At 43.7% G+C, this 18,346-nt stretch overlaps 1 long non-coding RNA gene and 1 pseudogene across 2 annotated transcripts; one reads left to right on the forward strand and one right to left on the reverse strand.

Moving 5' to 3' along the window:
- Positions 1–1,503: 1,503 nt before the first annotated feature.
- Positions 1,504–13,293, reverse strand: LOC116527013. Its single transcript, XR_004258347.1, has 3 exons — positions 13,283–13,293; positions 2,145–2,150; positions 1,504–1,592 (listed from the first exon to the last, which is right to left on the reverse strand). It is a non-coding gene; the product is annotated as an uncharacterized LOC116527013 (long non-coding RNA).
- Positions 13,294–16,912: 3,619 nt separating this feature from the next.
- On the forward strand, positions 16,913–18,016 carry LOC116526955 (annotated as a pseudogene). The gene is made up of 2 exons (XR_004258327.1): positions 16,913–16,944; positions 17,733–18,016. The product of XR_004258327.1 is annotated as a non-histone chromosomal protein HMG-14 pseudogene (transcript).
- The last annotated feature ends 330 nt before the right edge of the window (positions 18,017–18,346 follow it).

Here is an 18,346-nt window from a genome sequence, read left to right on the forward strand (position 1 = left end):
ACCCTGTCTCAAAAGAGAAAAAAGAAAAAAAAAAAAAAAAAAAGAAAACAAAAAAAAACCAAAAAAATAATTTAAAGCTGTTCAAAAATATTTTTTTTCTTTTTATCCTTTTTTTTTAACCTTTTTTTTTTTTTTTTTTTTTTTTTCTTTTTTCTCTTTTGAGACAGGGTCTCAGTCTGTAACCCAGGCTGGAGTACAGTAGCATGATCAGGGTTCACTGTAGCCTCAACCTCCTGGGCTCAAGTGATCCTTCCACCTCAGCCCCCAACCTTCTACCCAGTGGCTGGGAGTACAGATGAATGCTACCATGCTGGCCTAATTTTTAAAGTTTTCTTTGTAGAAGCAAGGTCTTAGGATGTTGCCTAGGCTAATCTCGAACACCCAGGCTCAAGTGATCCTCTAGCCTCAGAGTCCCAAAATGCTGGGATTACAGGTATGGGCCACCACACCTAGCTAAAAGTTTTTTGTTTTGTTTTGTTTTTCGAGACAGGCTCTCCCTCTGTTGTGCAGGCTGGAATGCAGTGGCTCAATCTTGGCTCACCGCAACCTTGACCTCCTGGGCTCAAACGATCCTCTCACTTTAGTCACCCAAGTAGTTTGGGACTAAGGCACACACCACTACACCTTGCTAAACTTGTTTATTTTTCTGTAGAGATGAAGTCTCACTATGTTGCCCAGGCTAGTCTCAAACTCCTGGGCTCAAGTGTAATCCCAAAATGTTGGGATTACAGGCTCACACCACTGTGCCTGGCCCAAAAGTTTTTAAAAACAAAAATTTTAAAAATAGAAAAAAGTGGGCTGGGCATGGTGGTTTACACCTGTAATCTCAGCAGTTTGGGAGGCTGAGGCGGGCGGATCACCTGAGGTCAGGAGTTCAAGACCAGCCTGACCAACATGGAGAAACCCCGTCTCTACTAAAAATACAAAATTAGCTGGGCATGGTGGTGCATGCCTGAAATCCCAGCTACTTGGGAGGCTAAGGCAGGAGAATTGCTTGAACCTGGGAGGTAGAGGTTGCGGTGAGCTGAGATAGTGCCATTGCACTCCAGCCTGGGCAATAAGAGCAAACCTCCGTCTCAAAAAAAAAAAAAAAAAATAAAAAAAAAAAAATCTGAAAAAAAAAAAAAAAAAAAGAAAAAAGAAAAAAGTAGCCAGGCATGGTGGCTCACACCTATATTCTCAGCATTTTGGGAAGCTGAGGTGGGAGCGTTGCTTTAGCCCAGAAATTTGAGGTTGCAGTAGGCATTCTAGCCTGAGTGGAGACCTTGTGTCAAAAACCAAATAAACAAAAACAACTAAGACACAAATACATTAGCCTAGGCTTACACAGGGTCACGATCATTGATATCCCCGTCTCCCACCTCCACATCTTGTCCCAGGCAATAGGAATTTTTCAGGTCCATTATAATCTTATGGGATCATCATCATACATGTAGTCCATTGTTGATCAAAACATTGTTATGCAGAACATGATTGTATGTATTAGACTGTTCTCACGTTGCTGAAAAGAAATACCTGAGACCAGGTAATTTATAAAGAAAAGAGGTTTAACTGGCTCATGGTTCGCAGGCTATACAAGAAACATGCAGCTTCTTCTTGCCTTCTGGGGAGGCCTCAGGGAGCTTTCAGTTATGGTGGAAGGCAAAGGGGAAGCAGGCATTTTACATTTTACATGGTGGGAGCAAGAGGAGAAGAGAGAAGGGGAAAGGAGCTACAAACTTTTAAACAACCACATCTCATAACTCGCTCACTCACTGAGGAAGAGCACTGAGGGGATGGTTCCAAACCATTCACGAGAGAGAATTTTGCTCCCATGATCCACTCACCTCCACCAGGCCCTACCTCCAACACTGGGAATTACAATTTGACATGAGATTTGATGGAGACACAGATCCAAACTATATCACTGTATTTCTATCATTTTCATCAATCATCATCTATACATTTTTTGAAATCATAAAGTATTTACTGGACTCTGTTTTCCACAAAATAATATTCTGATATATGTTTTTAATTTGCTTTTTGCTTAAGACAAAATGTCTTATCCATTTTGTGCTGCTATCACAGAATACCTATGACCAGGTAATTTGTAAAGAGCAGGAAGTTACTGGCTCATGGTTCTAGGGACTGAGAAGTCCAAGAACGTGGTGCTGGCATCTGCTCAGAATTTGATAAGGCCCTTCTTATGGCATCATCCCACGGCAGAAGGTGGAAGGGCAAGAGAGAGTGGTTGGGGAAGGGAGCCTAACTCATCCTTTTATAATTAGCATATTCTTGAAATGATAGCATTATTCTATTCATGAGGACAGAGCCCTCATGACCTACTCATGTCTTAAAAGTTTCACCTCTCTGGGGAAAAAAAGAGTCTCACCTCTCAACACTGTTGCATTGGGAATCAAGATCTCAATACATGAACTTTGGGGGACACATTCAAGCTGTAGCAGGTAGGGACCACTTGTGATCTAGGAGCAAAATGAAGGAAGGGGGTTGGAAGTTTCACCATTCAGGGGACAAATTTACTTTTTCCCCTGCCATGGTTAACATTTGGTGTTTAGCCTTCTAGACAGATATATACATAAATTTTCCTCACAAAATGAGATTATCATATACATGCTATTTTTTGTTTGTTTGTATGTTTGTGTGTTTGTTTGTTTGCTTGTTTTTTGAGGCATAGTCTTACTCTCTCACCCAGGCTGGAGTGTAGTGGTGTGATCTCCGCTCACTGCAACCTCCGCCTCCTGGGCTCAAGCCATTGTCCTGCCTCAGCCTCCCAGGTAGCTGGGACCACAGGCATGTAGCACCATGCCCGGCTAATTTTTGTGTTTTAGTAGAGACAGGGTTGCACCATGCTGGTCAGGCTGGTCTCAAACTCCTGACCTCAAGTGATCCGCCCACCTCAGCCTCCCAAAGTGCTGGAATTACAGGCTTGAGCCACCGTGCCCGGCCAGACCTCTCCTTAATCCCTGTGTTTCTAATTCCACATAACTTTACTGGCCCCCTTAAGGTCTGTGTCCCTAATTCAAGAGGCTTTCAGATTTAGCTTCTTCAAGGCCACAGTCCCCAGTTTCCTGCTTGGGCTGGTGGTCACCCTGGCTTTAAGGGGTGCAGGAAGGTGCCTACGATCTGGCAATTGAATATTCAACTGTTTTCATCCCCACCTTACACACAGTGTCTGGTGCCTTCATGGAGTCTACAGATGTGTCACACTTTATCTTCCTGCACTTTACCACCTTATAGTTGCTTCTCTCAGCTACCGATTTCTCCTGACTCATGTGGGTGCCAGTGAAGATAGGCCCTATTCTATTCCTTCACCGTCATTTCAGTAGGGTTTTGGGTGGGGGAGGATATAAATATCAGCTTGTTTAACTGGAAGCTGCATTAATTATGCAGAAGTCTTTCTGATCATTGCTCATCTTTAAAAGAGACCAGCTATTGGTTAAAAATTAATCTAGAGAGGCCCAGTGTGGTAGCTCATGCCTGTAGTCCCAGCATTTTGGGAGGCCAAGGTGGGCGGATCACAAGGTCAAGACCAGCCTGGCCAACATAGTGAAACCCCACCTCAAAAAACAAAACAAAACCAACAACTTAATCTAGAGAAAGATGAGACAAGTGAACTGGAAAAGACTACAGTTTTCAGTTGCCTTTTTTTCTTCAAACAACCTATCACCAAATGTGTTTTCTCCTCCACCTGGGACCATATCCCCGGTTTTCAGGATGTGAGAGGTCAGTATGGCTACAGACCCTAAGATAGACTTTCTAATGATTACCGTGCCCTTAGTCCCTCTCCTCTGGCTCCCTCTCCAGCAGCAGTTTTCTCGCTGGGAGGCTGGGACATAGATGGTTAACATGGATCTACATATCACTTCTTTCTCAGTTCCACCTCTCCCACTCCCGGCATCCTTCAGGGTGGAGCTGACGTCTCTGGAGTCATTCCAGCTGCTCGCCTTGTGGTCCTAAACAATGGACCATTAAATTGGGCCTTCCAGAACAGTGCCTTTATCTTTGCTTGGCAGTTTGGGATTGTGCCGCCGCCTTGCCATGGAAGCTGAAGACAGGTACCAGAATGTTCAGCACTGTCCGTAATAGCAAAAAGCTGAAAACATACAAATGACTGTCACCAGGAAGATGGGTAAATACAATGTCACATACTCATATCATTGAACACAATGCTTCCATGAAAATGAGTTAAATTATCACTGTACATGGTAGCAGTTGTGTGTGTGCATGTGAGTGTGTGTGTGTCAGGGTGTCACTCTGTCACCCAGGCTGGAGTGCAGTGGCACAATCTTGGCTCACTGCAACTTCCACCACTTCCGAGGTTCAGTTGATTCTCCTGCCTCAGCCTCCCGAGTAGCTGAGAAAACAGGTACATGCCACCATGCCTGGCTAATTTTTGTATTTTTGGTAGAGATAGGATTTCACCATGTTGGCCAGGCTGGTCTTGAACTCCTGATCTCAAGTGATCCACCTGCCTTGGCCTCTCCAAGTGCTGGGATTACAGACGTAAGCCACTATGTGTGATCAAAGTTGAATCTTAAAAGCACACAGTTAAGTGAAAAAAGTTAATCACAGAAGAATATATACTTGACTCAGTGATTTCATTTATATAAAATGCAAAAGTTCCCCAGAACTGAAACATGTTGTTTGGGAAAATATACACCAAGAATTAACACTCATAAAAAGAAGGGAATTATTAAGTCAAATTCAGGATGGTGGATATCACAGGAGGGAGAAGAAGAGGTTGTGACTGAGGAGGGGCACACAGGAGCCTTCAAAGGCACCAATTAAATTCCATTTTCTTTTTGTTTTGAGATGGGGTGTTGCTATGTTGCTCAGGCTGGCCTTGAACTCCTGGACTCAAGGGATCCTCCTGCCTCAGCCTCCCAAGTAGCTGGGACTACAGAAGCACACCACCAGGCCCGGCTTCCATTTTCTTAAAGCTGGTTTATAGGTACATGTTTTCATTTTTTTTTTTCTTTTTTAAGACGGGGTTTGGCCATGTTGGCCAGGGTGGTCTCAAACTCCTGACCTCAGGTGATCTGCCTACCTCCGCCTCCCAAAGTGCTAGGATTACAGACGTGAGCCACCATGCCCAGCTCATTTTTGTTATTAGTTAAACTGTACATACATGTTAAGTACATTCTTTTGTTGGAACAATATATCAAATTAATAAATGGAGTGATTACTCTCTTTTATTCTTCATGTTTTAAAAGATGGAGTTGTTTCTCTTTTTCAGTTTTGGAAGGTTTTAAGGTGGGGAGAGGAGTGAAAAATAAAATCCTTTTTTTTTTTTGAGACAGTATTTCATTCTGTTGCCCAAGCTGGAGTACCGTGGCACCATCTCAGCTTATTGCAACCTCTGCCTCTCGGGTTCAAGGGATTCTCATGCCTCAGCCTCCCGAGTAGCTGGGATTATATGCTCTTGCCACCATAGCCTGCTAAATTTTGTATTTTTAGTAAAGATGGGGTTTCACCATGTTGACCAGGCTGGTCTTGAACTCCCGACCTCAAGTGATCTGCCCACGTTGGCCTCCCAAAATGCTGAGGTTACAGGTATGAGCCACCACACCTGGCCTGAAAAATACTTTTAACATGCCCCGGATCCAGCTTTCTCTATCTCCAGGGGTTAAATAATTCACATACATAGCCTGTGAAGGCACTGGTATTATGGACCTTGGGTTTCCAAATAACAGTGAAGAAAGCGAGTCCACAGAAAACTGATAATCAAGAAGCTTTGTGATTTCCAGGATTGCTTATTTTTTAAACCCCTGAAATGAAAATGGCTTTAATTTAGAAACTGGCTTGTGGAGTGTTGGGTGGGGCAATGGTGAGGCAGGGTTGATGCAATGGTGACTGGCGGAAGAAGCTACTCTGAGGAGGGAGGCCCACCGGCATCCAGTGCCCTCAGCTGGCATGACACCTGCTGGAGCTGTGGGGATTTCTCCCACTCAGGAGCTCTGGATCTGTTGATGCCCGAATATGTGAATTGGACCCCAGGGCTCTATGCCATGGCCTAGAAGAAAGTTCGTGTCAGAGTTTGGTGGATGGAGTAGGGGGCAGGGCAGGCACCATGCCAAGAAAGATTAACAGCCTTGTGCCTAGGAGGGAATTTGGACTTTATCCTGAGAGAAATGAGGAACTGTTAAATGGTTACACCCAGGAAAGGACAGGATAGAAAAAAAATTTTTTTATAGGGTCTTGCTCTGTCACCCAGCCTGAAGTGCAGTGGTGCGGTCGTAGCTCCCCGCAGCCTCCACCTCCTGGGCTCAAGTGATCCTCCTGCTTCAGCTTCCTGAATAGCTAGGACCACAGGCGCATGCCCCACGTCTGATTTATTTTTCATTATTTATTTTTTTTGTAAAGATGGGGTCTCAGTATGTGCCCAGGCTAGTCTTGAACTCCTGGTCTCAAGCAATCCTCCTGCCTCAACCTCCCACAGTGCTGGGATTGCAGCTGTGAGCCACTGCACCCGGCCCAGGGTAAGATTTGATTAAGAAATACAGAATAAAAAAATGCTAGGCACAGCAAAACTTCAGTGACTCATTTAAAGGAAGCTATACTGTATTTATCACATTAGCAGCTACATAGATTATAACAATGTCCATATGTAGGCAAAACATATTTTCATTTTACAGACAATACTTAGGGCATGTAAGGATTGACAGACATTTGGCAAAGACTCTGTGCCCTAATCCCCCACTCCTCTCGGGCTCAAGACTCACAGTTAGGCTTTGCTGATCCAGTTAATGCAATGCTGAACAGTTCTTTTTCTTTTTCTTTTTTAAGACAAAGTTTTGCTCTTGTCACCCAGGCTGGAGTGCCGTGGTGCAATCTCAGCTCACTGCAACCTCTGCCGGGTTCAAGCAATTCTCCTGCCTCAGCCTCCCCAGTAGCTGGGATTACAGGTACCCCCCACCATGCCGGGCTAATTTTGTGTATTTTCTTTTTTCTTTTTTATTTTGAGATGGAGTCTTGCTCTATCGCCTAGCGTGGAGTGCAATGGCGTGATCTTGGTTCACTGCAACTTCCGCCTCCCGGGTTCAAGCAATTCTCCTGCCTCGCCTCCCAAATAACTGGGATTACAGGTGTGCACCACCAAGGCCGGCTAATTTTTGTATTTTTAGTAGAGATGGGGTTTCACCATGTTGGTCAGGCTAGTCTAAAACTCCTGACCTCTCTTTGGAAACAAGCTGGGGCAGAAGTTAAAAGAAAAAGAGGAAAAAAGAAAAAATCTCCTGACCTCATGATCCACCTGCCTCGGCCTCCCAAAGTGCTAGGATTATAGGCATGAGCCACCTCGCCCAGCCAATTACTGCACCTGGCCAATTTTTTGTATTTTCACCATGTTGGTCAGGCTGGTCTCAAACTGGTGACCTCAGGTAATCAGCCCACCTCGGCCTCCCAGAGTGCTGGGATTACAGGTGTGAGCTACGGTGCCCAGCCTGAACTGCTCTTTTTGATAGCATTAAACAAGTTCAGCTTCATCTTTCCTTAGGTTGGTAAGACCATGTCTCCAACATCAAGGGAAAGCATGCCTTCCTATTTGTTATAAGGGACACATAACCAAGTTACCATTTAAATATATGCAAAAGATAAAAGAGGATCTAATACCTAACATGTATTTATACTATTTAGAACTATTAGCAAGACTCTACTGCCCATGTAATTTTATAAATAGTACTATGACAACAGTTTTGACTTTGCCTGACTACACATTGACTCATTTAATCCTCACGATGTCTGCTGAGGTAGGTGCTGTCATTGCAATTGGAATCAACCACAATGAATTATGTAATTCCTTGTTGAGCATTCATGTTCAGTTCCATGAGAACAGGAAGCTTGTCGTGTTTATCCTTGTATTCCTGGTGCCTACGACGGTGCCTGGTATGTGGTAAGCATTCAAAATGTATTTACTGAATGAATTTTGTATTCCCTCTTCACAAGTGAGGACACAAAGGCTTAGAGATGTTAAATAGCTTACCAACCGTTAGGTCACCAGCTAATCCAAACTCACATCTGTTGAACTTCATCTTCTTACCAGGTCTCCAGTAGTCTAAGGTTTTATAAGGATCACATAGCTTGGTCAAGTTTCCAGCTATTAAATAGAAAGCTACTGAGACATTAACGAACACTTTTTGAAAGATTCTTCCTTTGTTTTTAACCAGTTTGCAAACATAAGACAGAATTCAAAGGTGAGCAGTAGTGGAGTGATTGTGTTTAAACTTGCCATGGTTCATGAAAACATTACATTGAGAAATTCACACCTGGCATTTGAGAACAAAAGCTGGCATAGAAGTTGGAGGAAGCATTGTTTGGAATTCACCCAACTAAATCTTCCTAAGTTTATTATTTATAAAGCTCATGTTTTCATTACAATATAGCTCATAATAGCTTTGTAGCTCTTTCTCCTCAACTGAAATCTTTGGTGGGGGAGGACTGCAATTTTCAGAGACCACCTGGCATTTATCATTCATTCTTATCTTACTTGCTTGAAATAGTTGGCCAAGGAAGCCTGGGTCCTGATCCCAGCCCCTTTACCATACCCAACCCTGCCCCGGTACAAATTTCCTGACAAAATACCCAGTACTCCAAGGCCTCTGGAAGAAGCATGGAAAACTAAGATTACTGTTTCCCATAGGAAGGATATTGAAGTGACTTTCACAAGCTACCTATGGTGAGAGAGGAAATGTAAAGTCTTGGAGAAAGGGCTGTAGTGGGAGTAAGTGACAAGTCCTGGCCTATTCCCATTCCATCCCATTTCTAGGGAGGAGTCTAGCCAAGCTGCCAACTGGGCCCCAAGAGCAACTGATATGTGAACATGCAGGGGTTACCTTGCCCAGCCCTTGTCTTCTCCCTGGGTTCCATCTCCCAGAGTGTGAAGAGAATGGGAACACCAAGAAACCAGCCTGAGACTTCATACCTTCTCCCTCACTGCAATGTGGGCAAAGGTCTATGTGCGAAGGTCTCAGAAACTTGAATTCCCTGTAGTTTTAGTTGATGGTACAACATTTTTTCACATGCATCTTTCCACTGAGGTTGATATGCAAATATTACTGTCCACAAATTAGAGATGAAAAAAGAGATTGCATTACTTGTCTAAAGCTGTATCACTCCCTGCATATCCAGCCTCCTAGAGGGCTGTTGTTCAATCATGAGTTTGGCTTTTCTCCCTCTTCAAATTAATCATCTGTGACTTTTACATCACTAATGCTCAATCTTTGGTAGCTGCTATGTAGAGAATCTCACACACACACACACACACACACACACACACGTCTGTTAGCTCTCAGGACTCTTGGTGATCCCCTGACAACCATGGACACATGGCTGAGAATTCTTCTTTTAGAAGTAACGGAACCAACCCAAATGCCCATCAATGATAGACTGGATAAAGAAAATGTATACACCATGGAATACTATGCAGCCATAAAAAAGAATGAGTTCATGTCCTTTGCAGGGACATGGATGAAGCTGGAAACCATCATTCTCAGCAAACTAATGCAAGAACAGAAAACCAAACACCACATGTTCTCACTCGTAAGTGGGGGTTGAACAATGAGAACATATAGACACAGGGAGGGGAACATCACACACCAGGGCCTGACGGGGAGCAGGGGGCTAGGGGAGCATTAGGAGAAATACCTAATGTAGATGACGGGTTGATGGGTGCAGCAAACCACCATGGCACGTGTATACCTATGTAACAAACCTGCACGTTCTGCACATGTACCCCAGAACTTAAAGTATAATAAAAGAAAAAGAAAAAAAAAGAGGTAATGTATGTGAGACCAAAAGACATAATAACCAAACACCATGTGTAAACCATGATTGAATCCTGGTTCAAAAATTCAGATACAGAACACATTTCAGGGACCACCGTAGAAATGTGAATATGGTATATATATATTAGGTTTCATTACGGAATTTTCTCAGATGACTCAAGATTAATTTTTTTAGATGTAATAATAGTGTTTATTATTATCAGAGTATCCCAATTTTTAGGAGATGCCTAAGTATTTAGGGGTGAAATAATATGAAGTCCTCAACATATTTTCAAGTGGTTCAGAAAAAAATATAGAAAAATCAAGATTGAACCACATGAAATTTGCCAATATTTTGTGGGGTTTTTTGGAGGTGGGGGGTGGGGATGGACTTTTGCTCTTGTCGCCCAGGCTGGAGTGAAATGGCAGGATCTCGGCTCACTGCAACCTCCACCTCCTGGATTCAAGCAATTCTCCTGCCTCAGCCTCCCCAGTAGCTGGAATTACAGGTGCCCGCCATCATGCTTAGCTAATTTTTGTATTTTTTTTTTTAGTAGAAATGAGTTTTCACCATGTTGGCCAGGCTAGTCTCAAACTCCTGATCTCACGTGATCCACTTGCTTCGGCCTCGGAAAGTGCTGGGATTACAGCTGTGAGCCACCACGCCCAGCCTAATTTGTTATTTTGACCTATGAAAACAGGTATTACATTCTAGTTAACCTAATTTATTATTATTATTATTATTTTGAGATGGAGTTTCTCACTTATTGCCCAGGCTGGAATGCAGTCTAGGCTCACTGCAAAACTCCACCTCTCAGGTTCAAGCAATTCTCCTGCCTCAGCCTCCCGAGTAGCTGGGATTACAGGCATGCACCACCATGCCCAGCTAGTTTTGTATTTTTAGTAGCAATGAGGTTTCACCATGTTGGTCAGGCTGGTCTCGTACTCAGGTGATCCATTCACTTCAGCCTCCCAAAGTGCTGGGATTACAGGTGTGAGCCACTGTGCCCAGTGATTTAACCTAATTTATAAAGGAAATATTATAAACCATTAAAAGTAGTTTAATCTAGGTGGTAGTATGTGAATGTTAATCGAAAAGTTCTTTTAACTTTTCTGTACATTAAAAAATTTTGCATGATATATAAATTTTCATAATAAAATGTGGTGGAAAAAAGTTTCTGTTTCTTTGTGATAGCTCTCAAATCTGCCGCTATATTAGTTACCTATTGCTATGGAACATAACAAATTATCCGAAAATTTAGTGGTTTAAAACCACAAACATTTCTGGGTATAATCAAAAGAATTGAGAGCAGGGACTCAAAGAGACATCATACACTCGTGTATTCATAACATCATTATTCACAATATGCAAAAGGGGGACGAGCCCAAGTGTCCCTCCACAGATGAATGGGTAAAGAAAATGTGGTGGCTGGGTGTGGTCACTCAGACCTATAATCCCAGCACTTTGAGAGGCTGAGGCAGGCAGATCACAAGGTCAGGAGTTTGAGACCAGCCTGACCAACATGGTGAAACCTTGTCTCTACTGAAAGTACAAAAATTAGCCAGACGTGGTGGCGTGCACCTGTAATCCCAGCTACTCAAGAGGCTGAGGCAGAAGAATTGCTTGAACCCAGGAGGTGAAGGTTGCAGTGAGCTGGGATCATGCCACTGCACTCCAGCCTGGGTGACAGAGTGAGACTCAGTCTCAAAAAAAAAAAAAAAGAATATGTGGTATATACATACAATTGAATACTATTCAGCCATAAAAAGGAACAAAATTCTGACATATGCTACAATCTGAATGAACCTTGTAGATAAGCCAAGTCACAAAAAGACTAATGCTATATGATTCTATTTATATGAGATAGCTAGAGTAGTCACATTAATAGGGACAAAGAGTAAAACGGTGGTTGTCAACAGCTCAGGAAGTGGAAATGGGAGCTTTTTTTTTTTTTTTGGTGGTATGACTCAGATTTTTAAATTTTTATTATTTTTTTTTAACACAAGGAGCTATTTTTTTTTTTTTTTTAAAGACGGAGTTTCGGCCGGGCGCGGTGGCTCACGCCTGTAATCCCAGCACTTTGGGAGGCCGAGGCGGGTGGATCACGAGGTCAAGAGATCGAGACCATCCTGGTCAACACGGTGAAACCCCGTCTCTACTAAAGCTACAAAAAATTAGCTGGGCATGGTGGCGTGTGCCTGTAATCCCAGCGACTCAGGAGGCTGAGGCAGGAGAATTGCCTGAACCCAGGAGGCGGAGGTTGCGGTGAGCTGAGATCGTGCCATTGCACTCCAGCCTGGGTAACAAGAGCGAAACTCCGTCTCAAAAAAAAAAAAAAAAAAAAAAAAAAAAAAGAGGGAGTTTCACCCTGTTGATCAGGGTGGTCTTGAACTCCCAACCTCAGGTGATCCGCCCGCCTTGGCCTCCAAAGTGCTTGGATTACAGGTGTGAGCCACCACGTCCAGCCAGGGAGGTATTTTTTAATGGATACAGTTTCAGTTAACAAAGATGAAAAAGTTCTGGAGGTGGATGATGGTGATGGTTGCACACCATTGTGAATGTATTTAAACCACTGAACTGTACACTTAAAAGTTGTTCAAATGGGCCAGACACAGCTAGGTATGGCAGCTCATGCCTGTAATTCCAGCACTTTTGGAGACCTACGAGGGAGGATCACTGAGACCAGGAGTTCAAGACCAGCTTGGGAAACAGTGAGACCCTGTGTTTACAAGCTAAAAATTAAAAAATTACCCAGGCTTGCTGGCATGTATCTGTAGTCCTGGCTTCTCAGGAGACTAAGATGGGAGGATCACTTGAGCCCAGGTATTCAAGGCAGAAGTGAGCTATGATCATGCTACTGTATTCCAGCCTGGGAGCCTGGGTGACAGCAAGTGCATTTCAGCCTGGATGACAGAGCAAGACTCCAGCTCAAAAAACAAACAAACCAAAAAAAAAAAGAAACCTCAAAATTCCCATTTAGTTACTACATACACGTCAAAGTTCAGTATCTTTGAGTGGCACAAAGGTTTTCTGAATTAGTGACTTGTAAACTAAAAGACAATCCATCCAAAACAGTGACTGAGAAGAATAGGCTAACATGATTACAGCTCTTATTCAGCAAAAGGAAGGCATGCACTTATAGCTGCACCGATTGGGGAGGAATGGCGGCTTCCAGCCCTCGATGTCACTGGCACCTTGGGTTCTTATAATCTCTCAGGATAGAAATAAAGAGAGATCACCAGACATAGCAGCAAAGAAAATCTTTATTTTAGCTTGTGCACAAGAGAGCCAGCACCAAGAAAGGAGAAGGCACAGGCTTCTTCCCACAGGTGGTCTGTGGATTAGTCTTCTATAAGGAAGGGTCACATCAGGGAGTATAGATGAGGGATTTTTCTAGCGCTTGTGCAATGCTAAACATGCCTCTTCATACATTGTATGTAGCATTAGCATTTTAAATCTCTACCCTTGGGCATGATTTTTAGCATTAAAAAAATAAAGGGGTAACTATAGGTTGACATACAGGGCTCCAGAGAAATCCCTAGCCCCCTGAAAGAGGAGCTTGTGGTTAATGGCTTTTTGAATCTTTTGTTACTGATTGCCTGAGAGCTAGATAAGCTAGAGTGAGGAGCCCTTGTTTGTTGTTGGTTTTGTAGAGACAGGGTCTCACCATGTTGCCCAGGCTGACTTTGAACTCAGTGATCCTCCGGCTGAGGCCTCCCAAAGTGCTGGTATTACAGGGACCAGCCTGCCTGTCCCACTGGCAGTGGGGTAAGCTGCCTGATTGGCCCATCTGACAGCCCTAGGTTCTCCCATCTAGGAGAAGCATCTTAGTCTGTTGTCCTTTGTGGCCATGGCTCTGCCTTCTCTGAGGTTCTTCCCTGTCCCTTGTGCCCCATGGCCACATCTGAGTGGGCATGGAAAGTATGCTTCTTGGAGCTGCACAGCGTTTACACTGTTTACTGCTGGTGCCGATTTAGAGCCTGGGGTATGCCTTAAAGAGTGGAACTGCCACACATTGTGGCGGGACAGTCTTGAGATTTATCAAGCCGTATTCTATGATTTGTGGGTTTTTATGTAAAGATGTTATAATTCAATAAATAATTTAAGAAAGATGTGTCTTGAAAGCAGTGGAATACAGTGTGTCCAGGGGATAGCTGAGCACGGTGGCTCACGCTTATAATCCCAACACTTTGGGAGGCCAAGGCAGGTAGACTGAGGTCAGGAGTTTGAGATCAGCCTGGGCAACATGGTGAAACCCCATTTCTACTAAAAAAAAAAAAAAGAGCCAGGTGTGGTGGCGGGTGCCTGTAGTCCCAGCTATTTGGGAGGCTGAGGTGGGAGAATCTCTTGAACCTGGGAGGCAGAGATTGCAGTGAGCCACAATCATGCCATTGCACTCCAGCCTGGGCAACAGAGACCCTGTCTCAAAACAAACAGCATATGAAGAGGGGACAGATGGGAAGAGCAGAGACAGTAACTGCCAGATGAGGGTCTCTAGGCTTAAAGGAAATAATCTTGGTTCCAAGTGGAAGCAAAAGGTTTGGGAGCCTAGGAAGTTTTCAAGGAAACTGTTGTTGTGTGTATAAATAACTACATTATTTAAAAACCATCAAAACTAACCTATAATGTTAGAAGTCCGGAAAGCGATTACCATCGAAGGGAGTAGTGACTGGAAGACTTATGTTATGGCTGATGTTATGTTTCTTGATCACACAGGTGTGATCACTTCATGAAATTTTATCAAGCTGTACTCTATGATTTGTGTGTTTTCGTGTAAATATATGATTCATATTGTTGTGTATGGCTGTTATTTGTTTATTCTTTTTTTTTTTTTTTTTGAGACAGTCTTACATTGTCTCCCAGGCTGGAGTGCAATGGCACAATCTTGGTTCACTGCAAACTCTGCCTCCCAGGTTCAAGCGATTCTCTTGCCTCAGCCTCCCAAGTAGCTGGGATTACAGGCACATGCCGCCATGCCCAGCTAATTTTTGTATTTTTAGTAGAGACAGGGTTTCACCATGTTGGCCAGGATGGTCTCGATCTCTTGACCTCATGATCCACCCACCTCAGTCTCCCAAAGTGCTGGGATTACAGGTGTAACCCACCACGACCAGCTGATTTGTTTATTTTTATTGCTGTCTAGTATTGCATCCTGTTAACATTACCACAAATTATATATGGATATTACCACAAATTATGTATCTATTCCACTAGATGTGGAACATCCAACACTGGATGTTGACGGGTGTATTGGAGTAGTTACCAGTTTCATAAACAGTGCTGCTATGAATATTTTCAGGTTTGTCTGTCGATGAGTATATATGCATGTTTCTTTTGGGTATTGTTTCAGCTACCTATTGCTGCATGACAAAGTGTCCCAAAATGTAATGGTGTCAAACAACACTCATGTTATTATACCCATGGGCTCTGTGGGTGAAGAACTTGAACGGGGCATGGAAGGTATGGTTTGCTCTTGCTCCACCTTGCCTGGAGTCTCAGTTGGAAAATCCAGATGGCTGGGGGTGACTTGAATGGCCAGGGCTGGAGTCATGTGGAGATTTCTTGCTCACAAATCTGGTGTTTGGGCTGGGATATCTCGAAGACTGCAGTTACCTGGGACTAAACCTCAGGGTCTCTCTCAATAGCCTGCCCCATGACTTAGGCTTCCTCACAGCAGGGTGGATTTGATGTGGTCACACTTCCTACCTGGAGGGTCAGGAATCTAAGAGCAAGTATTCTAGAAAGAATATGGGCCGGGCGCAGTGGCTCACACCTGTAATCCTAGAACTTTGGAAGGCCAAGGCTGGTGGATCACCTGAGGTCAGGAGTTCGAGACCAGCCTGGCCAACACGATGAAACCCCATCTCTACTAAAAATACAAAAAAATTATCTGGTGTGGTGGCGGGTGCCTGTAACCCCAGCTATTGGGGAGGCTGAGGCAGGAGAATCACTTGAACCCAGGAAGCAGAGGTTACAGTGAGCTGAGATCGCACCATTGCACTCCAGTCTGGGCAACAAGAGCGGGAAAAAAAAAAAAAAAAAAAGACAAAACAAAAATTAGCTGGGCATGGTGGCACATGCCTGTAGCCCCAGCTACTAGGGAGGCTGGGGCAGGAGAACTGCATCAGCCTGGGAGGCAGAGGTTGCAGTGAGCCAAGATTTCGCCACTGCACTCTAGCCTGGGCAACAGAGCAAGACTCCATCTCAAAAAGAAAAAAAAAGGAAATGGAAGCCGAAATTAGCCGGAATTACGACCACTTCCAGAGTCTTATAGTGTCACAAACACCACATTCTATTGGTTGAACAGTCATAAGCCCTCCATGATTCCAAAGCATTTGATGTAGACTCCACTTCTTGATGAAAGGTTCATCAAAGAATTTGTAGCCATGTTTTAAAACTGCAACATACTTCCCATTCCAGCAGGTATAGCAAAAAAACACAAGAAAACAAAACTGCACATAACCAGCCCTGGAATTTCTGGGCCACAGAATTTCATACGCTCAGCTTTAGTTCTGCCAATCAATTTTACAAAGCAACGATATTGATGTAACCCCCGTGAGCAGTGTATGAGCGCTCTGGGTGGAACACATTCCTTCGTTTTTCATTTTAGCTATTCTGGTGGGTGTAAAGTAGCAGCAAACTGTGACCTTAATTCACATTTCCTTTGGATTTTCCTGATGCCTAATAGAAGGGAAAAAAAAGAAGTTGAGGGCAAGGTGGAGGCAGAGTTTGGAGTGATGAAGCCGCAAGCCAAAAAAGCCAGGAACTACCAGCAGCCCCTAGAAGTTAGAAATGCCAAGGAATGGATCTTCCTCAGAGCCTCGAGAGGGAGCGTGGCCTTGCCAATGCCTTGATTTTGGACTTGTCTCCAGAACTTTGAGACTAAATTTCTGTTGTTTTTAAGCCACCATGATTGTGGGAATTTGTTACAGCAGCCCCAGGAAACGAACGCAAGCCTATAATTTGTTTTTTTGCCATTATTTTATCTTCCTTTATGAAGATAAAATATACGCATTCATGTATATTGCCTATTTTGTATTGGGTTGTCTGCCATTTGATAATTGATTTTTAGGGTTTTAAAAATATATATTCTGGATATACATTGAACTAGTTCAAGTTCTCTGGGAAGCAGAGATTGAGGTGGAGTTAGATGTGTCAAAAGAGCCGGCTGTGGTGGCATGGGTCTGTAGTCTCAGCTACTAGGGAGGCTGAGGCAGGAGGATTGCTTGAACTCCATGCTAGGCAACAGAGCAAAACTCTGTCTCTTTAAAAAAAAAATAATGTTTTTTAGGCTGCTGCAGTAGGTCACGCCTATATTTCCAGCCCTTTAGGAGGCTGAAACAGGTGGATCACCTGAGATTGGGAGTTCGAGACCCGCCTGGCCAACATGGTGAAACTCCATTTCTACTATAAATGCAAAAATTAGCTGGGTGTGGTGGCAAGCCCATGTAATCCAGCTACTTGGGAGGCTGAGGCAGGAGAATCACTTGAACCAGGAGGTGGAGGTTGCAGTGAGCCGAGATCGTACCACTGCACTCCAACCTGGGTGACAAGAGTGAAACTCAATCTCAAAAAATAAAATTAAGGCCGGGCACGGTGGCTCAAGCCTGTAATCCCAGCACTTTGGGAGGCCGAGGCGGGTGGATCACGAGGTCAAGAGATCGAGACCATCCTCGTCAACATGGTGAAACCCCGTCTCTACTAAAAATACAAAACATTAGCTGGGCATGGTGGCGCGTGCCTGTAATCCCAGCTACTCAGGAGGCTGAGGCAGGAGAATTGCCTGAACCCAGGAGGCGGAGGTTGCGGTGAGCCGAGATCGCGCCATTGCACTCCAGCCTGGGTAACAAGAGTGAAACTCCGTCTCAAAAAAAAAAAAAAATTAAATTAAATTAAATGAAAAATTTAAAAATGCTTTTTAAACCATTAAGTCCTGGCTCTCTTTTTGTTTAAAATGCCTTCCCGGTCAGCTCTGCCGAAGGGGCGGCCAAGGAAGAGCCCAAGAGGACATCCACGCGGTTGTCAGCGAAACCTCCTGCAAAAGTGGAAGCGAAGCCAAAAAAGGCAGCAGTGAAGGATAAATCTTCAGACAAAAAAGTGCAAACAAAAGGGAAAAGGGGAGCAAAGGGAAAACAGGCTGAAGTGGCTAACCAAGAAACTAAAGAAGATTTACCTGCAGAAAACGGGGAAACAAAAACTGAGGAGAGTCCAGCCTCTGATGAAGCAGGAGAGAAAGAAGCCAAGTCTGATTAATACCATATACCATGTCTTAGCAGTGGTCCCTGTCTCCCTTCTTGTACAATCCAGAGGAATATTTTTATCAACTATTTTGTAAACGCAAGCTTTTTAGTAGCTCTAGAAACATTTTTAAGAAGGAGGGAATCCCACCTCATCCCATTTTTAAAGTGTGAATGCTTTTTTTTTTAAGAGGTGACATCATTTTCTGGTACAACCAGAAAATAGTGTGGGATATTGAATTATGGGAGGCTTTGACTGTCTCGGGTGTCAGCTTAACATTCCATAGATGGGGGGTTAGTTTTTATATCCTATAATACAAAGCATATTAAATGGCAATATGGAGTCA

Source organism: Sapajus apella, unplaced genomic scaffold (genome assembly GCF_009761245.1).
Source record: "Sapajus apella isolate SASKATOON/1434 unplaced genomic scaffold, GSC_monkey_1.0 scaffold52, whole genome shotgun sequence".
Lineage (NCBI taxonomy): Eukaryota > Metazoa > Chordata > Mammalia > Primates > Cebidae > Sapajus > Sapajus apella.